We start from the raw sequence: 24,057 nt of genomic DNA on the forward strand, positions 1-24,057 counted from the left end.
GTAATTGTGTGATATAATTCATACAATTTGATAATCAAACTGAAAATTTGTAAATTAGTAATTGGGTCTTCAAATGCAAGTACCGCAATTGTATGGAACCCTGACTTGCTTGAGACCTAGACATGATGGTATTTACCTTATAGTTCCAAGTATCATGACTACCCGTAAATACCGAGGGTATAACTGCAGCTCTTTATCGGTAGTATATATGAGTAAATCTAAGACTTGAAATTATAAGCATTAATGCTATCCAGTTGATGAATTCGGATGTGGTTGATATGAATTTTTAATTCTGTTTGAGAACTGATGAATTAATTTGGATTCTGATTGAAAAAAATGATGATCCTTGAAAATTGGTTGAAATATAATAACTTGAGCAAAACCACAATGAGGATGAATGGGACGAGACCCTGTGATGATATTCATAAATAGAATGATGATAATGATTTTAGCAAATCACAATGAGATTAGTGGATTGTGCTGTCGAATTGCTACTTTTAACACTTGACTCGGTAGATCAAGTTAAGGAATGACAAATTGAGAACTTGCTTGACTGAAATTCCCGTGGAGGAATGTTCAGAAAGAAAATTTTTCGGTCTAATGGACCATTATCGTATTAAAGATATGAATGATATGATCTGAATGAATTGTCATTTAATGATGAGTTCTATATAAGGGATATCTATCCCAATATTCTGTTGGGTTGACCATAATATAAGGAACCCCAAAATAAATTGGATCTTATGAAAAAAGAGTTGTCCTCTACCTTGCGAGATGAGGACATCTCACTTTTTTTAAAGTGGGGTAGAATGTAAGATTCCTCCCCAGCCTTCGAGGTATACAGGAATAAGAACCTCCCTTTCTGATCTTATAATTGTTCCCTCTCTAAGATAAAAGAAAGAGTCTATTTAAAAAAGGAAGACCCTTTCCCCAGAATACTTTCTCAGGAGGCCCACTTGTTTTAATGATTCAAAACGATGAGTTCAGAAGTGAGAACCGGTGTTTTGGGTGCCAAGGTTTTGGTCATTAGTTAAAAGACTGCCCGACTGCTGTCATGTCAAGAGCACAGGGAAGTCAAGAACCCCGAATTCAAAGACCAATTCTTTCATACAATCTAATCAGGGTCCGTCTCGGACAAGATTGCTTAACTCCATTAACTAGGTCTGACCCATTGATTAGGGTCGAGATGTCCAGACAAATGCTTGATGACATGGAGCAGCAGATGCAGGCAATTCATAAAGATATAAAACCTATCAGGATCGACAGAAAAAGTATACAGATAAGAAGAGGACAGTCAGAGAATTCAAAGAAGCAGATATGGTCTTCATTTGAGTACGGCCTAAATGAAGTTCCTATCCCTTAGGAAGTATAAGAAGTTTTCTCCCAGATATTGTGGGCCAATCGGATTTCAATGAAAGTAGGTGACTTAGCCTACGAGCTTCTTTTATCTCCTCATCTCAAAGTTCATAATGTATTTCATGTAAGCCTTCTATAGAAATATGTGCCAAACCCAAATCATGGAAAGACGGTAAAACTTCAGTGGTAAGATACCCCATTGGCTTTTAGGTTACGCTAGTTCCTTCTTTTATATAAGTTGTGACTCTTACTTGTCGCTCGCAGTAATCTTACTTCCATCAATCTCCTTTCTTTCTTAATCTCTTTCATGGCTTGGCAGCAAGACTTAGTTTTATCCATGATGATTTCTCACCTTCAAGACGCAAGCAAGTCTGTGAAGAAGGATTTTATAGAACTGTATGAGCGCTCACTTTTCCCTCACTTGGGAACTTCTGTAGCTCAGACCAAATGGCGGACCTATCGAGACATAACTAGGGTAACATCGTGGGGTGAGCAGCACTTTCGTAACAATGTCTGCTTGGCTATGGTTATTGAAGCTTTGGGTTTGGGTCCCCGATTCTATTGCGTGATGAGTTCAAGGCATGGTGGATTTTCTGAGCGGGTCTTCTTACTTGCATGTTTTCTTCCTCACCAGAAGATATGCCTTTATCCCAATTTCAGCTTGCCTCTTGGAGGTCCTTTTATTAGGTCACCTCATACCAATGAGATAGGTACTGCAATAACCGACCAAATTATTCCCAGAGATGAGTTACCTTATATGTGTGCTGCTTGAAGAGTGCTACTTTTGTGACCATATGATGGACAGGCTTATGGAATTGTAAAAAATTCTTCTATCTTTACTGTATATGTTCCAAGATTGAATAAAGTTGAAATCTTTGTTCTTGTCTTGAGTCTTGCTCTCTTTGAGACTTTTCTTGGTGGTTACTTTTAATTAAATTTTCTCTTAGTCTCATATTTGTGCATCTTGCGAAATTACCCCCAAATTGCGAGATGAGGGCATCTCGCGTTTTTCAAGTAGGAGAGAATGTAAGATTCGTCCCCAGCCTCTCAAGATGTCCAGCATCTTCTCCTGTAATCAATCCCCTCTTCATAAATATAAAAGATCTTGTCTCTGCCTGTTTTGACAGAGAGAGAAAATATTCTAGAGAGAGAATATTCAGATTTTGAATATTTTTAGATAAAAAAATTTCTCATAATATTAAAATGAATTCCCCTGAAACAGAAATTCAAAAAGAACTTTCCAATGTGCAATTGGAATTAATTGGAAATGGGTATAAAGGACCTTAGCCTAAGGGTCTAGATTTTTAGAAATTTTTGGATTATGGTCCAATTAAGGTTCCTGTGGGCCAATAGGATCAATCCATGTGTGGGGAGGAGATAAATCCAATTTGTAAAAGAAGATACCCAAAAATGAGTAAATGCTCACATAAGATGAAGAGTTGACTATGTACAAGGTTTATTTAGTAAGAAACTATGAGTAATATAAAAAATATGAGATATTTTGGGTATAATGATTCCATTTTAACACATATGTAAGGAAGGGGAGTCCCTTTAATGAGGTGCATACTTCACATGCTTGAATGAGTTTTAAACTCAAAAATAATGTGATATTTTTATCTCTCCTCTCTCTTGAACCAAACCAAATCAAAATGGAACCAAACCGAATCAAAAAGTAACCAAACTAGGTCCAAATCTAGTCCAAATTCAACCAAACTGAAATCTAGAAAATTCTAGACATCAGTTAGCTTTGGTTAGAGCTTCCCTCTCCTATAAATAGAACATGAATCCTTTGAAAAAAATAGAAGAATTTTACTATATTAGAATTATGCTGAAATAATGCTAATTTTTACTATTCTCTAAAATTCTCTCCAAATTGGAGAAATTGGAGCTTCCTTCTTTCTTCAATCCCCATTGGTGGATCCATCAACATACTAAACCAATTGATTGGTTGGGGGCCTCTACTGTGAACAAAGAATCAAGTAATTTGTAAGGTAAATGGTGAATTTTGATCTTTTCTATAATTTCTCAATGTTTCTCTCTTCTCAACCCCTCTCAAGATTGAGAAGCTTAATTGGAATGGTTTTTGAATTCTATTGAAGTTAATTGATGAATGGTAGTAAAGAATTACATAAATTGATGAATGCTATTGAAGTTAATTGATGAATGACAGTAAAGAATTACATAAATTTTTATTTATGCTTAATTCTAATGGTTTTTATGTAATTTCTCTCTCTCACTCAAGAAATGATCATACTCTTGGCCCATTCTCAATCCAAATGAAGCTTTTCATAAAGCTTTTCCTTAATCCAAAATTCATCTATGCTTGAGGCCAAATTAATGGCTTTTTTCTATGCTCTTAGTTTATGTATTTTATGAATATTAGTGATTCATTCCAATGGGTTAATGATCCAATTAGGGATCATTCTAATCATTCCTTTAATGATAAGCTTTACCTTAAAAAAATGAGATTTATCAGTCATAGTAGTGGAGCTATGGTAAAATTTTTACAAAAATTACACATAAAATAATTTTATTCAAAGCATGAAAAGAGGACTTCCTATCATATTCTAGGAATTATCATCCTAGATTAATTGAAAGAATTTCATTGTAATCATAAAGAAATTGATTTTCATATTATGCATAATTGATTTTCATGCATAGAGGTATGCATAAAAGATTATTATTTTAATGTAAAAGTGTTACTTTTATCATATTTGGATTTCATGCATAGAGGTATGCATAAAAGATTAGGATTTCATGCATAGAGGTATGCATAAAAGATTATTATTTTAATATAAGAGTGTTACTTTTATCATATTTGGATTTCATGCATAGAGGTATGCATAAAAGTTTATTATTTTAATGTAAAAATGTTACTTTTATCATATTTGGATTTCATGCATAGAGGTATGCATAAAAGATTATTATTTTAATGTAAAAGTGTTACTTTTATCATATTTGGATTTCATGCATAGAGATATGTATAAAAGATTATTATTTTAATGTGAAAGTGTTACTTTTATCATATAATTTGGATTTCATGCATAAAGGTATGCATAAAAGATTATTATTTTAATATAAAAGTGTTACTTTTATCATATTTGCATTTCATGCATAGAGGTATGCATAAAAGATTAATATTTTAATGTAAAAGTGTTACTTTTATCATATTTGGATTTCATGCATAGAGGTATGCATAAAAGATTATTATTTTAATGTAAAAGTGTTACTTTTATCATGTAATTTGGATTTCATGCATAGAGGTATGCATAAAAGATTATTATTTTAATATAAAAGTGTTACTTTTATCATATTTGGATTTCATGCATAGAGGTATGCATAAAAGATTATTATTTTAATATAAAAGTGCTACTTTTATCATATTTGGATTTCATGCATAGAGGTATGCGTAAAAGATTATTATTTTAATGTAAAAGTGTTACTTTTATCATATTTAGATTTCATGCATAGAGGTATGCATAAAAGATTATTATTTTAATGTAAAAGTGTTACTTTTATCATATTTGACTTTCATGCATAGAGTTATGCATAAAAGATATTTTTTTAATACTAAAAGTGTGATTTTCATCATAAATGGAATTTATGCATAAATTAGATGCATAAGAGAAATTCTTTTATTCTAAAAGTGTAATTCCTACTAAATTGGATTTATGCATGGAAAGATGCATAAAGAATTTATTTTAATCCAAAAGTGTCCTTCTCATTTAAAATGAATTTATGCATAGGAAGATTCATAAAAAGATTGATTTTTATTTCGAAAGTGTTAGTCTCCTTAAATGGAATTTATGCATAAATAGATGCGCAAAGATATCTTATATCAAATATAAGAATTCTCTTGTATTCTATAAATAGATATTAGGATGTGATAAGAGGTGTATGAGATGTGATAAGATGCGTATGGAAAGTGATAGGATGTGATAAGAGGTGTATGAGATGTGATAAGATGTGTATGAGATGTGATAGGATATGATAAGAGGTGTATGAGATGTGATAGGATGTGCTAAGATGAGTTAGGATGTGATAAGATGTCTATGGGATGAGGTAAAAAGTGTATCTGATGGGATAAGATGTTTATGGGTTGTGATAGGGCAAGAATGGATGTGATGTGGATGTATGAATGTAGATATGGATGTGAATGTGAATGTGGATGTGAATGTATGGATGTGGATGTATGTATGTATGTATGTGGATGTGGATGTATGAATGAGGATGTGAAAATGGATGTATACATGTAGATGTGGATGTATGGATGTGAATGTGAATGTGGATGTGGATGTGGATGTATGGATGTAGGTATGGATGTGGATGTATGTATGTGAATGCGAATGTATGAAAGAGGATGTGAAAATGGATGTATGCATGTAGATGTGGATGTATGGATGTAAATGTGGATGTGGATGTGGATATATGGATGTGGATATGGATGTGTATGTATGAATGCGGATATGGGATTGGATGTATAATGTGGATGTACGAACATGGATATGTATGTAGAATAATGAATGTGAATGTGTATGTGAAATAATGTGTCGTCGATATGAGTAAATAGATAAGAATGAGTACACATTGAATGGAATGTGGAATAAGTAATGTGGACTGAGGAGGAATAATGTGGAAAGACGAGAAGTTCGATATAGAAACTGTATTTTGTGACTATTTGTAAATGAATATTTTATGTCAAGAATGCTAGGGAAGCATTTTAACCGTCTTATGGATTAAGCTCATGGAGACCTAACTGATAAAGTTGCAATGGCTGACGGAGAGTCAATGGAGGACGTCTCGCGTAGCAAAGTCGACCGAGGTCTTGACCAACCTCGGTTCGATTTAAATGGTGAGCTTTCGGTATGGTGGATGAGGGACCAAGGAAGCGGCCTATGAGTGAAGCGCTAGGTCACCTGCGAAGGATCCTAGAGGGTGACCATACGGTGCTCGGGCTCTGGGTCGCCGAAGATACCCACACGTGCGTCGTGGAAGATATTGGAACAAGGAGTAAGAGTTATTTTTTGAAATTGGGCATGGATCTGGTTGATTGACCTTGCTGGTCCTCAACGGATGAGTCCATGGCTCTCTTATATGGATCTGTTGATTGATCTTGCTGATCTTCAACGAGAATTCCATCTTGATTTTTTTATGTGGAAATATTGTTGGGTACTATGAGCTAGGAACTATCGAAAAGGCCCCTGAGTGAACAAGTGGTGAGCGTTCTGGTTGCCAATGATGCCTTATGTACACCGATGAATGAATGATTAGAAATATGGATTCAACCGGAGATTTTGAGGATAGTGATCAATGAGATAATGGTTTCATTAAAGGATTGTTTAAAGTTAGCTGATGTTGAGAAAAAGGCAATTTCATATTGGGTGCGTAAGTGGTGTGACTAGTTTTAAGTTTGCATTGGATCCCATCACTACAGTGGTGGGCGGTTGGCTAACCCATGGGATTGGTAGGCTGGACTAATGGATCCGTAAATCGAGACTCAATTTCTGTTATTACGATAGATGAAGTAAATCCCGGATAGTGATTGTTCTATGGATAGGAATCAACGGCTGTGCCTCTTGATGGGGAAAAAAGCGTTGATCCCAATGATCCAAGTGCAAGTTTCTTCCTTGATCTGACCAAGTACCTTTATAGGTGCAGTCGGATCAGTTTTATCAATAATGGTCTTGACTACGTTAGAGTAAAGAGTTATCCTGGTGGAATCGCCCGTGCTTTCCGGGTAAAGAAAGTTTTTCCGGATTCGGTTTTGGAAAAACTGACGGATTAGTCTCTTGCTCAGATATCCGTGGGCGAGGCCCCGAGTGTGGACCCTGCCCCGCGCAAGAAGTGCTACTTCTGCTGCTAGCATCCCGAATCCATTGCGTGGTAGGGACAGGGATCTTACAGTGACTACTTGTTTGGTTCTACTATTCCAGTGGTTGGGCGGTGGCTAACCCATGGGCCGGATGGGGTTAGGCTGGAATCAGTAGAGTTTTAATAATAAAATTGAATAATAGGAATACGCTTAGAACTCGAGTAGTTAATTAGAATCCTGAAGACTTCTCTAAAGAATAAATCAACGGCTGTGCCTGATTCAATCAGGAAAAAAGCGTTGATTTCTTCAAGTTAAGTCTGTAATAGTTTCCCTTCTATTTGGTTTATTCAGATGAAGGTTCGTTCAATTCCTTGACCTCGTTAGAAAAATTCGTTAATTAAAAAAATGGCAAAATCGTCCCCGCTTCCCGGGCATGGAAAATTTTCTCGATTTTGGTTTTCGGAAGGACCACTAGCTTAGTCTTGTGCCCGGATATTCGAGGGCGAGGCCCTGAGTGAGAAACCCTGCCCCGTGGAAGAGAGATCTACTTCCACTGCTACCATCCGGGAATCCGGTGTGCAAGAGGGGGTAGCAGAATCTCACAGTTGGTAAAATTTATGTAACAGTAATACAGAAACTGATTAAAATTTGAAAGTAAATCTGGGAAATAATTTTTTCACCTGTTAATATTATCTTGAATAAACTTCAAAAAAAATAAATTGAAAACTTATCGACTGGTTGGTATAGAATTTTTATACCAAAGTATGCTCTCATAGCTTCCCCCCTGACTAATCTTCTCAAGAAGAATATTCTATTTCAATGGTCTCCTAGGTGCTAGAGTGCTTTTGATAAGCTGAAGATTGCCTTGGTAACCAATCCCGTTCTGAAGGTGCCAGATTTCTCTCTACCCTTTGAGGTAGTAAACTGATGCCAGTGGTTTTTCCCTCGGAGGTGCACTCATGCAGGAAGGTCATGCAGTGGCCTATGAATCCCGAAAACTCAGAACGCATGAGAGGAATTATGCTGTCCACGACTTGGAACTACTCTCAGTAGTATATGCCCTGAAGTTTTGGAGACATTACTTACTGGGTCAAAGATTCACTTTGATGATAGATCATAAGAGCTCTACTATGCAGGCTATGCATTCCCAATGATGAGGGAACTAAGGGTCAAATTCTGAATGAAGCCCATGACAGCCTTATTGCAGGACATCTAGGTTTCATCAAAACCTACATGTCTGTGAAGAAAAGCTTCTTTTGGCCTAGTCTAAAAAGGGATGTGCTTAATCATGTACGTCAATGTCTGACCTGTCAGAAAGTCAAGGCCGAGATAGTAAAAATTCCTGGGAAGTTACATCCTTTAGACATCCCCCAGATGAAGTGGGAATGTATTAGTATGGATTTTATTACTGGATTACCTCTGTGCAATCAGGTTACAACTCCATCCTCGTGGTAGTTGATAGATTAACCAAAGTTGCCCATATGATTCCAATAAAAGAAATCTATAGTGCAGTGGATGTGGCTAGAGTGTTTCTCAAGGAAATCTTCAGATTGCATGGCCTACCCAGAAGAATAGTAAGTGATCGAGACCCCAAATTCACGTCAAGATTCTGGACTGCATTTTTTGAAGCAGTAGGAACTTTCTTGGATCTCAGCACAGCTTACCACCCTGAGACCGATGGTCAAACAGAAAGGGTAAACCAAGTAATCAAAGATATACTTCGGTCATGCTCTGGCAGGGAACCCAAGAAGTGGCTAAGCTATCTACACCTAGTAGAGTTCGCCTACAATGCTTCTTATCACAGAAGTATTGGGATGAGCCCTTTCAAAGTTTTGTATGGACAAGATTACTTAACTTCATTAACTTGGTCCAACCCATTGATTAGGGTCGAGATGTCTAGACAGATGCTTGATAACATGGAGCAGTAGTAGCAGATGCAGGCAATTTGTAAAGATATAAAAGCTGCCCAAGATAGACAGAAGCAGTATGTAGATAAGAAGAGGACAGACAGAGAATTCAAAGAAGCAGATATGGTCTTCATTTGAGTACGCCCCAAAAGAAGTTCTCTATCTCTTGGGAAGTACAAGAAGTTATCCCCCAGATATTGTGGGCCATATCTGATTACAAAGAAAGTAGGTGACTTAGCCTACGAGCTTCTTTTGCCTCCTCATCTCAAAGTACATAATGTATTTCATGTCATCCTTCTTAAAAAGTATATACCAAGCCCGAATCATGTGCGTGATGATGAAATCTTAACTTCTTCAACCCAAGGGAAGATGGAACTCCAACTTGAAGAAATCCTTGATATTCGAGAAAAGATTCTCAGGAACAGAATTCTGAGAGAATTATTGGTTAAATGGAAGTTCTATCCTTTTGAAGATGCCACCTAGAAGAAAGAAGCCGATCTATTGCGAGACTACCCCCAGTTTGCGAGATGAGGACATCTCGTGTTTTTCAAGTGGGACAGAATGTAAGATTCCTCCCCAGCCTGTCAAGATGTCCAACATCTTCCGCTGTAATCAATTCCCTCTTCAAAAATATAAAAGATCTTGTTTCTACCTGTTTTGGTCTAGAGAGAGAATATTCAGATTTTGAATATTTTTGGATGAAAAAATATCTATTCTTATTAAAATAAGTTCCCTCGAAATAGAAGTTCAAAAAGATTTTCAGAAGGTGCATTAGAAATTAAGTATAATTTATTCAAGAGGCCTTATCCTAGGGGTCCAGATTTTTAAAAAATTTTAAATTAAGGTTTTGAAGGGCCAATCAAATTCATCCAAATGTATGAAGAAGATAAATAGAAGAAATAAAGAAAATCACCCCCAAAAATGAGTAAATACTCACATAAGATGAAGAGTGGACTAAGGACCAAAGGAAAAGCTAAAAAAATGGATTTTTGACACCTCACAATGGGGATTCCCCCTCATGAATGAGGCGCCTACTTCACATGTGCAATTGAGTTTTAAATCTTCAAAAATTGAGATATTTCATCTCTCCTCTCTCCTAATTCAAAAATTGAGATATTTCATCTCTCCTAATTTAAGTCTAGTTCCAAAAAGTTAGCTCAACTGACCTAAAAATGGTCAAAAATTGACCAAACCGATTTGAAAAATTCTAGAATCAGTTTGTTTGGTTAGGAGCTCAATTTTTTCTATAAATAGAAGCCTCCCCCTTTGTTGAAAAATAATAGTGTTTATGCACTATTACTCTACTCCTCCTCCCAAGCCAAGAACTGTGAATTTATTAATAATTCACTAGTTTTTGACGTTTCCCTCTTCCAAAGATTGGTGGCCACTCTTGTTACAAACAAGAGTAGAACCCTCAACCCATCAAGCCAAAGGAAAGCTCCCAGAATTTATGTAAGTAGAGATCTTGTAATTTTCTTTATTGATTTTTATGCTTTTCTAATTTTTATGATTGTTTGAAGTGATAAATGGATGCTATGCCTTGATCGAAAGGCTTTTCTCCTTTCTCTTCTTAGAATCAACCCTTCTTTATCCTAGTTAAGTGATAATTATTGGAATTAAACTTTTTATAATGTTTTCTCTTTTATAAGTGAATTTTGATTAGTCTAGATTACTTTAAATCAACCCTTCTTTATCCTAGTTAAGTGATAATTATTGGAATTAAACTTTTTATAATGTTTTCTCTTTTATAAGTGAATTTTGATTAGTCTAGATTACTTCAATTAGAGTTAATTTTTAAGACAAATTAAGTAGGAAAATTTGAAAAATGGTCAGCCATACAAAGGAGGTTATGGCAATATTTTTGGAAATAAGTATTATCTTTTATTATGCTAAAAGAGTAATCCCTATCATTTCTATACTCTAAAAGTGTCATTTTCATGCATAGAAGATGAATATTGATAATTTTTTTATATGCATAAAAGAATAAATTTTTATTATGAAAGTGTTACTTTCATCAAAATAGATTTTTATGCATAAAAGAATAATTTTTTTATTATGAAAGTGTTACTTTCATCAAAATGGATTTTTATGCATAAAAGAATAATTTTTTTAATTATGAAAGTGTTACTTTCATCAAAATAGTTTTTTATGCATAAAAGAATAAAAATTTTTAATTATAAAAGTTACTTTCATCAAAATGGATTTTTATGCATAAAAGAATATTTTTTTTATGAAAGTGTTACTTTCATCAAAATGGATTTTTATGCATAAAAGAATATTTTTGTTTATTATAAAAGTTTTACTTTCATCAAAATGGATTTTTATGCATAAAAGAATAACTTTTTTATTATGAAAATGTTACTTTCATCAAAATGGATTTTTATGCATAAAAGAATTTTTTTTAAATTATAAAAGTGTTACTTTCATCAAAATGGATTTTTATGCATAAAAGATTAAAATTTTTTATTATAAAAGTGTTACTTTCATCAAAATGGATTTTTTATGCATAAAGGAATAATTTTTTTATTATGAAAGTGTAACTTTCATCAAAATGGATTTTTATGCATAAAGAATAATTTTTTATTAATATAAAAGTGTTACTTTTATCAAAATGGATTTTTATGCATAAAAGAAGATTTTTTTAAATAAAAGTGTTACTTTCATCAAAATGGTTTTTTATGCATAAAAGAATAATTTTTTTAAATAAAAGTGTTACTTTCATCAAAATGGATTTTATGCATAAAAGAATATTTCTTTTTAATTATAAAAGTGTTACTTTTATCATTATTGATTTTTATGCATAAAAGGATGCATAAAAGAAATTTTTATTTTAAAAGTGTTACTTTCATCATTATTGATTTTTATGCATAAAAGGATGCATAAAAGAAATTCTTTTATTGTAAAAGTGTTACTTTCACTAATATTGATTTTTATGCATAAAATGATGCATAAAAGAATTTTTATATCAAGATAAGAGTTCTCTTTAATCCTATGTCTGATTCTCATGAATATTATTGGTAAATGAATAAGAAAAATTCTACCGTTTTATATTCTCTAGGATGATAATGAGAAGATTTCAAAAAAACTATTGAAATCGAAAATTTAGATAAATGATTCCTCATAGGAACTTGTGATTAGTTTTAAATTCAGTAAAATAGTAATTGAAATATTAACCTTTGATAAAGATAGTTCAAGAAGAACCTTTTCAGACTCAAAACTTGAATCAGACTATGACCAAGACCTAACTCCTTCGTCAGTTTCAAGAAATGACGATGTGACCAGTTCCGTAATCTACACTCAAATCACCCATCGAATCTGAAACTAAGTTGAGATCTTTGACTTTGATCTGAGGATCAAGAATTTAGAATTCGAGGAATTCTGCTTGTGTCATCTAGAAGTCTTGGGATACGGAATTAAGATATACTCATTGTATTCAAAAGAAAATCAAAACTAAAAACTTGCATAGAAACCGTTTTCTTAAAGGACTGTCTTACGCCAGAATGCTGGAGGGAGCATTTGGTATATGTGTTTTCTAAGGGAAGTTTAGTTGCAACATCTGGTGGGGAGGAGTGTTCAAAGGACAGCTCACGCGGCAAGGCCTGCCCAGGTCTTGACCAGCCTCGGTATGGTTAAAATGGTGCGCTTCCGGTACGATGGACGAGGGCCCACGAAGCGGTCCCTGAGTGAAGTGCCAGGACACTTAAGGAGGATCTTAGAGGATTCTGACTAGGAGATGCACGGGCTTGCGGTGCCGAGGACACCCATGCGTATGTCAAGGAAGATATTATATGATGGACCAATGTTTATTGTAATCTTGTTACTGGATCTCGTTGTTGATCCGCTGATCTCAACGGAGAGTCCACAGTGATACTGTTTTCTGAGAAACAAAGACTCAATGGAAATTTTGAGTTATGACATGTGTAACCTGTAATTGTTTGTCAATGGATTGTTTTATAAGTTAAAGTTTAAAGAGGAGTGTGTGCGTATCTGTTTTCTAAAGCAAAAGTTAAGAAAGGCATTCAATTATGGGTGGGTGAGTACTTGTTTGGTTCTACTATTCCAGTGGTTGGGGCCCATGGGCCGGATAGGTTGGAATCATTAGAGTTTCAATAATATAATTGAATAATAGGAATACGCTTAGAACTCGAGTAGTTAATTAGAATCCTGAAGACTTCTCTAAAGAATAAATCGATGTGGTTGACTGATTCAATCAGGAAAAAAGCATTGATTCCTTCAAGCTAAGTTTGTAATAGTTCCCCTCTATCTGGTTTATTCAGATGAAGGTTAGTTCAATACCTTGATCTCGTTAGAAAAATTCATTAATAAAATAAAAATGGTGGAATCGTCCCGCTTCCCGGGCATGGGAAATTTTCCCGGTTTCAGTTTTTAGAAGGACCACCAGCTCAGTCTCGTGCCCGGACATTCGAGGGCAAGGCCCCGAGTGAGAAACCCTACCCCGCGCAAGAGAGATCTACTTCCGCTGCTCGGGAATCCCCGGTGTGCAGAGGGGGCAGCGGGATCTCATACCTTGGAAGGGAGCAACCAAAAGAACATGAACATGCTTTTCTCATGGGAAAAACTACCTAGATATCTTACCAACCAATAGTTGATCCCTTATAGATACCCTACCTTGACTCTTTATTTAATTCAATTTAATATATTTTTATCTAATCCTTTATCAATCCCCACCTTCCACACCATCTTAGCCTACATATCAACATAACCAACACCACCCTCTTCTTCTTTGAATAAGCTATTGAATAGGCTATCTCCTTAAAAAAGAATAGATTTGACTTGAGGAGACACACACAAACCCTCATTACTCTTATATTAATCTATCTCACACAACGTAGAGAATCTCCATGGTTAGCTTCTTTCTCCTTCACCACAACCAGCACATTTTACAAGTGATAAGTTTACACACATAACATAACCTAGTACTAATGTCCACACACACTTCGCCAGTTGGGCACGGCCATTATTATCCACACACCCCTAGACCGCCACTATCCACACATCTAACACTATCCACCACCAGTTGTTGTCGATGAGCTTGCATTATCAACATTCCTCCTCTAGCTCACCATATCCATCTCATGTACTCTAAGCTTGTCTCTGAACTACTCATAATTCTCTTAACCAAGTGATTTGGTAAAGATACCTGTAACTTGTTCTTCTATCGTCACATATGTCAAGTCAAACTTTCTATCCAACACCTTCTCCTTGATGAAATGATAATGGACCTTTACGTGTTTAATGGTCCTCACATGATAAACCAGATTACTGCTCATGTTGTCACAATGCATGATAACTCCTCCATCATGGTGCTGTCCCAAATCATCAAGTAACTTTGCCATACCACTTCACATGTAGCCATAGTTGTTCCTTTATAATTTTTCCTTGGTGTGCTAGATAAAGAAGTTTTGTGTTTCCTCTTGTTGCTCTCACTCGTTGTAGCACTTCCCATGCTAAACGCATACCCACTAGTAGATCTCCTATCAGAAGCACTTCCTGTCCAATCTGCATAAGTGTAACCATACACCATCACATCCTTTCCATGCTCATAAAATAAACCATAATGGGTAAATGGTCTTCACATATCTTATGATCCTCCTGCCACCACATAACATAAATTTGGTATAGTGATAGTTAAGTAAATCAAGCTACTAACCATCTTCCTCTGTACATAGTAACATCATCCAATTCATCATTTAATTCATTACCAAGATCAGCCCATAGCTTTATGTTTTTCTCCAATGGTGTTACCATAGGCTTGCATCCATTCATGCCATACTTTTCCAACATATCCAAGACATATTGCCTTTGCATTAACCATATACCATGTGATGTCTCCTGATAACCTCAATGCTAAGAAATAATCTTAGATATCCCAAATATTTCATGTCAAAATGGTTTCTCAATAATACCTTCACATTGCCAATGTATTCCCTAATCATGTGTGACTATCTAGTCATCCACATAAATCACAATCAAAACCAAACCATTCCATATATTCTTTACATATAGTGAAGAATATAAATTTTGCACATGAAATCCAATGCTTGAGAAGAGACGATAGTAGAACTTCTCCTTGAGGTTCATTTTGTGAACCTATTAAAATCCTCTCTCACTAAACCCAACACCATGTAGCACATATGACCCACATCACAATGAGCCAGGGAATGATTGCTGGAATTGGGTTAGGGTTGCAACAATGCACACACATAACATAGAGAAGCTTGAGAGCACACAAACTCACTAGAATAGAATGAACAAATGTGTGACAGATATAAAAGATAAGTACACACCCCAAAATGAGTAGATAAGAGGGTGTACATATGCGGTGTACATATGCACGGGGGGAAAAACCTCCTAGTGAGGGAAAAAGTGCTGCGGCGGTCCTAAGTGTGTTCACACACATCACTACCATATAATGCTACAAATCCCCCTTGGAGTGATGATGTGAACATGTACAAGGTATGGCCGATCAATCCTGAAAAGGCAGTAAGTCCAAAGTTTTATGAAAAGCTTCAAAGCCTTTGTGAATAAATCTGCCATGTTGTCATGTGTAGGCACATAGATCAAGCTAATCTCTGCTATAGAGAGTCTTTCCCTGACATAGTGGTAATGCACCTCAATGTGCATAGTGAGAGCATGAAACATTGGGTTCCTCACAATTGCTAATGCACTTTGGCTATCAGTGAAAATGGTAGTGCTAGATGACTGTCCAACACTCAAATTAGCCATAAGACATCCGAGCAACACATACTCAACTATAACTGTAAAAGTTGCCCTGCACTCAGCTTCACAGCTAGAAGTGGCCACTGTAGGTTGCTTCTTGTTGGCTGAGCCATGATATACATGAATCACCAAGGTGAAAGCAAAAACCACTAGTGGACACTCGTGTGTCATAACATCCAACCCAATCTGAATCACTAAAAGCATGCAGCTGTGACTCACCCCCGTTGGATATGCATAAATCTTCTCAATTGTGAGATCGCATACTGTATATCTGGCCTCGTGTTGCATACATAAAGAAGAGATCCAACATCTTGCTGATACAAACTAGCATCAAAGGAGTCCACTGTATCTTGAAGACTAAGTCGAGTACCTATCTCCATAGGTGTAGCCACAAGTTTATAGTCTTCAAGATTAAACCTCCTCAATAGCTTATGTATATATTTGGACTGCAACATAACAATGCCATCATTGCACTGCATAAACTGAATCCCCAAATAATAATGTAAGGGCCCCAAATGTGACATCTCAAACGATGACTACAAATCAGCCTTAAAAGCTGAAATCTGATCTATATTGGGTCCATGAGCAGCATGTCATCAACGTATAGAACGATGACCAAAATTGTGTCCTTACTTCTCTTCACATAGAGGGTACTCTGTGTTGGACTGTTGTAAAAATCATTTGCAACCAAGTATGCATGAATCTTCTCATACCATGCTCTAGGAGCCTGCTTAAGGCCATAAAGAGCCTTTTTCAACCTGCATACTTTAGACTCTTCCCCTTTCACATCAAAACTAGGAGGCTGCGATACATACACCTCCTCATGTAAATCACCATTCAAGAATGTAGTCTTAATGTCCAACTGATGTACATTCCACCCATGATGTGCTGCCCCCAAAGCAATGAGACACCTAATGATGGTAGTCATACAAGATGTGGGTGCAAAGGTCTCATCATAATCAATGCCCTTTTTCTAGGCATACCCCTTTGTAACAAGTCTTAATGTCCAACTGATGTACATTCCACCCATGATGTGCTACCCCCAAAGCAATGAGACACCTAATGATGGTATAGTCATACAAGATGTGTGTAAGATTCTCCCCCAGCCTTCGAGGTATACAGGAGTAAGAATCTCCCTTTCTGATCTTATAATTATTCTCTCTAAAATAAAAGAAAGATTCTGTTTAAAAAAGGAAGAACCTTTCCCCTGAATACTTCTCAAGAGTCCCACCTATTTTAAGGATTCAGAACAATGAGTTCAGAAGTGAGAATCGATGTTGTGGATATCAAGGTTTTGGTCATTCGAGTACGGCCGAAAAGAAGTTCTTTATCTCTTTGCCTTCTATAGAAAAATGTGCCAAACCCAAATCATGGAAAGATGGTAAAACTTCAGTGGCAAGTTACCGTTGGCTTCTAAGTTACGCTAGCTCCTTCCTTTATGTAAGTCGTAACTTTTACTTGTCATTCACAGTAATCTTACTCCCATCGATCTCCTTTCTTTCTTAATCTCCTTCATGGCTTAGCAACAAGAATTAGTTTTATCCATAATGATTCCTCACCTTCAAGATGCAAGTGAGTCTGTGAAGAAGGATTTTATAGAACAGTATGAGCGCTCACTTTTTCCTCACTTGGGAACTTCTGTAGCTCAGACCAAATGGCGGACCTATCAAGACATAACGAGGGTAACACCCTGGGGTCAACAGCACTTTCGTAACAATGTCCGCTTGGCCATGGTTATCGAAGCCTTGGGTTTGGGTCCCCGATACTACTGCGTCATGAGATCAAGACATCTTGGATTTTCTGAGCGGGTCTTCTTACTGGCGTGTTTTCTTCCTCATGAGAAGATATGCCTTTACCCCGTTTTTGGTTTGCCTCTCAGAGGTCCTTTTGTTAGAACACCTCATACCACTGAGATAGGCGCGGCAATAACCAACAGAATCATTCCCATAGATGAGTTACCTTATACGTGCGCAACTTGTGAGTGCTGCTTTTGTGATCATATGATGGACGGGCTTATGGAAGTGTAAAGAGTTCTTCTATCTTTACTGTATATGTTCCAAGAATGAATAAAGTTTAAATCTTGTTCTTGTCTTGACCCTTACTCTCTTTGAGACTTTTTTAATTGGTGATTAATCTTAATTAAAAAATTTCTCTCAGTCTCATATTTGTGCATCTTGCGAAATTACACCAGTTTGCGAGATGAGGACATCTCGCGTTTTTTAAGTGGGGTAGAATGTAAGATTCCTCCCCCACCCCCTTTTTGATGTCTAGTATCTTCCAGTGTAATCAATCCCTCTTCAGAAATATAAAGACCTTGTTTCTAACTATGTTAACCTAGAGAGAGAAAATATTCTAGAGAGAGAATATTCAGATTTTGAATATTTTTGGATAGAAAAATATCTCTTATAATTAAGATGAATTCCCTTGAAACAGAAATTCAAAAAGAATTTTCCAATGTGCAATTGGAATTAATTGGAAATGTGTATAAAGGACCTTAGCCTAAGGGTCTAGAATTTTCAGAAATTTTGGATTATGGTCCAATTAAGGTTCCTATAGGCCAGTAGCATCAATCCATGTGTAGGGAGGAGATAAATCCAATTTGTAAAAGAAGATACCCAAAAATGAGTAAATGCTCACATAAGATGAAGAGTTGAAAATGTACAAGGTTTATTAGTAAAAAACTATGAGCAATATTAAAATGATTCCATTATGAAACATATATAAGGAAGGGGAGTTCTTTAAAGGAGGTGCATATTTCACATAAGATGAAGAGTTGAAAATGTACAAGGTTTATTAGTAAAAAACTATGAGCAATATTAAAATGATTCCATTATGACACATATGTAAGGAAGGGGAGTTCTTTAAAGGAGGTGCATATTTCACATGCTTGAATGAGTTTTAAACTCATAAAAATTGAGATATTTCATCTCTCCTCTCTCCTCATTCAAGTCTAGTTCCAAAAACTTAGCTTAACTGACCTAAAAATGGTCAAATATTGACCAAACTGATTTAGAAAATTCTAGAATCAGTTTGTTTGGTTAGGAGCTCAATTTTTCCTATAAATAGAAGCCTCCCCCTTGTTGAAAAAAATATAGTGTTTATGCATCGTTACTCTACTCCACCTAAGCCAAGAAGTGTGAATTCATTTAATAATTCACTAGTTTTTGGAGCTTCCCTCTTTCTTCAATCCCAATTAGTGGCTCCATCAACATACTTAACCAATTGATGGGTTGGGGGCCTCTACCGTGAACAAAGAATCAAGCAATTTGTAAGGTAATTAGTGAATATTGATCTTTTCTATAATTTCTCAATGTTTCTCTCTTCTCAACCCCTATCAAGCTTGAGAAGCTTATTTGGTATGGTTTTTTAAATGCTATTGAAGTTAATTGGTGAATAGTAGTGAAGAGTTACATAATTTAATAAATGCTATTGAAATTAATTTCCATTTATGTTTAAATTCTAATGGTTTTTATGTAATTTCTCTCTCACTCAAGAAATGGTCATACTTATGACCCATTCTCAATCCAAATCAAGCTTTTCATAAAGCTTTTCCTTAACCTAAGACTAAGCTATGCTTGAGACCAAATTAATGGCTTTTTTCTATGCTTTTAGTTTATGTATATTAATGATTCAATCCATTATGGATTAATGATCCAATTAGAGATCATTTTAATTATTTCCTTAATGATAAGCTTTATCCCTTAGAAAAATTGAGATTTATCAATCATAGCAGCGGAGCTATGGCAAAGTTTTTATAAAAATTATGCATAAAATAATTTCATTTAAAGCATAAAAAGAGGACTTCCTACCATATTCTAGGAATTATCATCCTAGATTAATTGAAAGATATTCATTGTCATCATAGAGAAATTGATATTATGCATAATTGATTTTCATGCATAGAGGTATGCATAAAAGATTATTATTTTAACATAAAAGTGTTACTTTTATCAATTTTCATTTTCATGCATAGAAGTATGCATAAAGTATATTTTTTTAATATTAAAAGTGTTACTTTTATCATTTTTAATTTTCATGCATAGAAGTATGCATAAAAGAAAATTTGTATATCAAAAGTGTTACTTTTATCATTTTTAATTTTCATGCATAGAAGTATGCATAAAAGAAAATTTTTATATCAAAAGTGTTACTTTTATCATTTTTAATTTTCATGCATAGAAGTATGCATAAAGGATAATTTTTTTAATATCAAAAGTGTTACTTTTATCATTTTTAATTTTCATGCATAGAAGTATACATAAAGGATATTTTTTTTATATTAAAAGTGTTACTTTTATCATTTTTCATTTTCATGCATAGAAGTATGCATAAAGGATATTTTTTTATAGTAAAAGCGTTGCTTTTATCACATTTGAAATTATTGCATAGAGGTATGCATAAAAGATGATTATTATATTATAAAAATGTTACTTTTGTCATAATTGGTTTTGATGCATAGGGTTATGCATAAAAGATATTTTTATACTAAAAGTGTGATTTTCATCATAAATAGATTTTATGCATAAATTAGATGCATAAGAGAAATTCTTTTATTCTAAAAGTGTAATTCCTACTAAATTGAATTTATGCATAAGAAGATGCATAAAAGATTGATTTTAATTCAAAAGTGTCTTTCTCATCTAAATTGAATTTATGCATAAGAAGATGCATAAAAGATTGATTTTAATTCAAAAGTGTCATTCTCATCTAAAATGAATTTATGCATAGGAAGATGCATAAAAGATTGAATTTTAATTCAAAGTGTCATTCTCATTTAAAATGAATTTATGCATAGGAAGATATATAAAAGATTGATTTTTATTTCGAAAGTGTTAGTATCCTTAAATGGAATTTATGCTTAATTAGATGCGTAAAGAAATTTTATATAAAATATAAGAATTCTCTTATATTCTATAAATAAATATGGGAAGGGATAGGATGTGATAAGACGTATATGAGAAGAGTTATGATGTGATAAGATGAGTTAGGATGTGATAAGATGAGTTAAGATGTGATAAGAGACCTATGGGATGAGTTAGGATGTGATAAGATGAGTTAAGATGTGATAAGAGACCTATGGGATGAGTTAGGATGTGATAAGATGAGTTAAGATGTGTATGGGATGAGATAAGAAGTGTATGAGATGAGATAAGATATATATGGGTTGTGATAGGGCGAGAATGGATGTGATGTAAAAGAATAGATGTGAAGGCGTATGAGGCCATATGAATGGAAATGTAGAAATAGATGAATGTAGATGTATGCATGAGGATGTATATGCATAGATGTGAAAATGGAGGTAAGCATGTAGATGTAGATGTAGATGTATAGATGTGAATGGGAATGTGGATGTGGATGTATGTGAATGTGGATGTAGATGTGAATGTGGAATGTGGATGTAGATGTGAATGTATAGATGTGAATGTGGAATGTGGATGTGGATGGATGTATGTATGTGGATGTAGATGTGGATGTATAGATGTGAATGGAAATGTGGATGTGGATGTATGTATGTATCTGGATGTGGATGTATGAATGAGGACGTGATAGTGGATGTATGCATGTGGGTGTGGATGTATGGATGTGGATATGGATGTGTATGTATGAATGTGGATACGGGATGTGGATGTATAAATGAGGATGTACAAATGGAGGTAAGCATGTAGATGTGGATGTATGGATGTGAATGTGTATATGGATGTGGATGTATGGATGTGGATATGGATGTGAATATATGATATGTGATGTGAAGGAATTTGAAGTGAAGAGATGGAAAATGATGTGATTGGATGAGTACATATATAAATGGAATGTGGAATAAGTAATGTGGATTAATGAAGGATAATGTGGAAAAATGAGAGTTAATATAGAAACTGTATTTGTAAACTATTGTAAATGCTGTTTGTAAATGGCTGTTTTATGTCAAGAATGCTGGGGAAGCATTTTGACCGTCTTGTGATTAAGGTCGTGGAGACCTAACTGTTAAAGTTGCAACTGCTGACGGAGAGTCAAGGGAGGATGTCTCGCGTAGCAAGGTCGACCGAGGTCTTGACCAGCCTCGGTTCGATTAAAAATGGTGAGCTTCCGGTACGGTGGATGAGGGACCAAGGAAGCGGCCTATGAGTGAAGCGCTAGGTCACCTGCGAAGGATCCTAGAGGGTGCTGACCATACGGTGCTCGGGATCTGGGTCGCCTAGGATACCCACGCGTGCGTCGAGGAAGATATTGGAACAAGGAGTAAGAGTTGTTTTGTGAAACCGGGCATGGATCTGGTTGATTGACCTTGCTGGTTTTCAATGGATGAGTCCATGGCTCTTTATATGGATCTGTTGGTTGATCTTGCTGATCTTCAACGAGAGTCCATCTTGATTTTTATAAGTGATTATATTGCCGAGTATTATGGGCTAGGAACTATTGAAAAGGCCCCTGTGTGGACAGGTGGTGAGCGTTCTAGTTGCCAATGATGCCATAGATACTCTGATGAAGGAATGATGGGAAATTATGAATCAACCGGATAAATTGGAAGATTGTGATCAGTGGTACTATGGTTTCATTAAAGGATTGTTTTAAAATTAGCTGATGCTAAGAAAAAGGCAATTTCATATTGGGTGTGTAAGTGGTGTGGCTAGTTTTATGTTTGCATGAACTTCCGGCTAGGGGGCCTTGGAACTCTTTTCCTTGGTACCCGGGACAAAACCTAACCAAATTCCAAATTGGATCCCATCACTACAGTGGTTGGGCGGTTGGCTAACCCATGGGATCGGATGGGGTTAGGGTGGACTGATGGATCCGTAAATCGAGACTCAATTTCTGTTACTACGATAGATAAAGCAAAATCCCGGATAGTAATTGTTCTATGGATAGGAATCAACGGCTGTGCCTCTTGACGGGAAAAAAAGCGTTGATCCCAATGATCCAAGTGCAAGTTTCTTCCATGATCCGACCGAGTATCTTTATAGGTGCAGTCGGATCAGCGTGATCAGTAATGATCTTGACTACGTTAGAGTACAAAGTTATCTTGGTGGAATCGCCCGTGCTTTCCGGGTAAGGGAAGTTTTTCCGGGTTCGGTTTTGGAAAAACCGACGGATTAGTCTCTTGTCCGGATATCCGTGGACGAGGCCTCGAATGTGGGACCCCTGTCCCGTGCGAGAAGTGCTACTTCCGCTGCCAGTATCCTGAATCCGTTGCTCGGTGGGAACAGGGATCTCACAGTTGGTATCAGAGCATTTGGTTAATAAAGATCAACTGAGAAGACAAATATATCAGAGCATTTGGTTAATAAAGATCAACTGAGAAGACAAATATATCAAAAATTTATCAAGAAACACAAAAAGGTTATAATTGTGTGATATAATTCATACAATTTGATATTCAAACTAAAATTCGTAATTTGGTAATTGGGTCTTCAGATGGAAGTACCACAATTATATAGAATCCCTGACTTGCTTGAGGCCTAGACATGATAGTATTTACCTTATAATTCCAAGGGCTGTGACTACCCGTATATACCGAGAGTATACTGCAGCTCTTTACTGACAGTATATACGAGTAAATCTAAGACTTGAAATTATAAGTGTTAATGCTATCCAGATGATGATTTCGAATGTGATTGATATGATTTTTAATTCTGTTTGAGAATTGATGAATTGATTTGGATTCTGATTGAAAAATGATGATTCCTGAAAATTGGTTGAAATGTAATAAGCTGAGCGAAACCTCAATGAGGATGAATGGGATGAGTCCCTGTGATGATATTCATAACTGGAATGATAATAATGATTTCAGCAAATCACTATGAGATTAGTGGATTGTGCTGTCAGATTGCTATTGTTAACACTTGACCCGTAGATCAAGTTAAGGGATGGCAAATGGAGAACTTGCTTAACTGAAATTTCCGTGGAGGAATCTTCAGAAGGAAAATTTTTGGTCTAATGGACCATTATCATGTTAAAGATATGAATGATATGATTTGAATGAATTGTCATTTAATGATGAGTTCCATTTAAGGGATAATTATCCCAGTATTCTGTTGGGTTGACCAGAATATAAGGAACCCAGGAAAAAAATTGGATCTTAAGAAAAAGAGTTGTCCTCTACCTTGCGAGATGAGGACATCTCGCACTTTTCAAGTGGGATAGAATGTAAGATTCTCCCCCAGCCTTCGAGGTATACAGGAGTAAGAATCTCCCTTTCTGATCTTATAGTTATTCTCTCTCTAAAATAAAAGAAAGATTCTGTTT

This window comes from Cibotium barometz, chromosome 45 (assembly GCF_041138505.1).
Source record: "Cibotium barometz isolate CiBa-2024 chromosome 45, ASM4113850v1, whole genome shotgun sequence".
Lineage (NCBI taxonomy): Eukaryota > Viridiplantae > Streptophyta > Polypodiopsida > Cyatheales > Cibotiaceae > Cibotium > Cibotium barometz.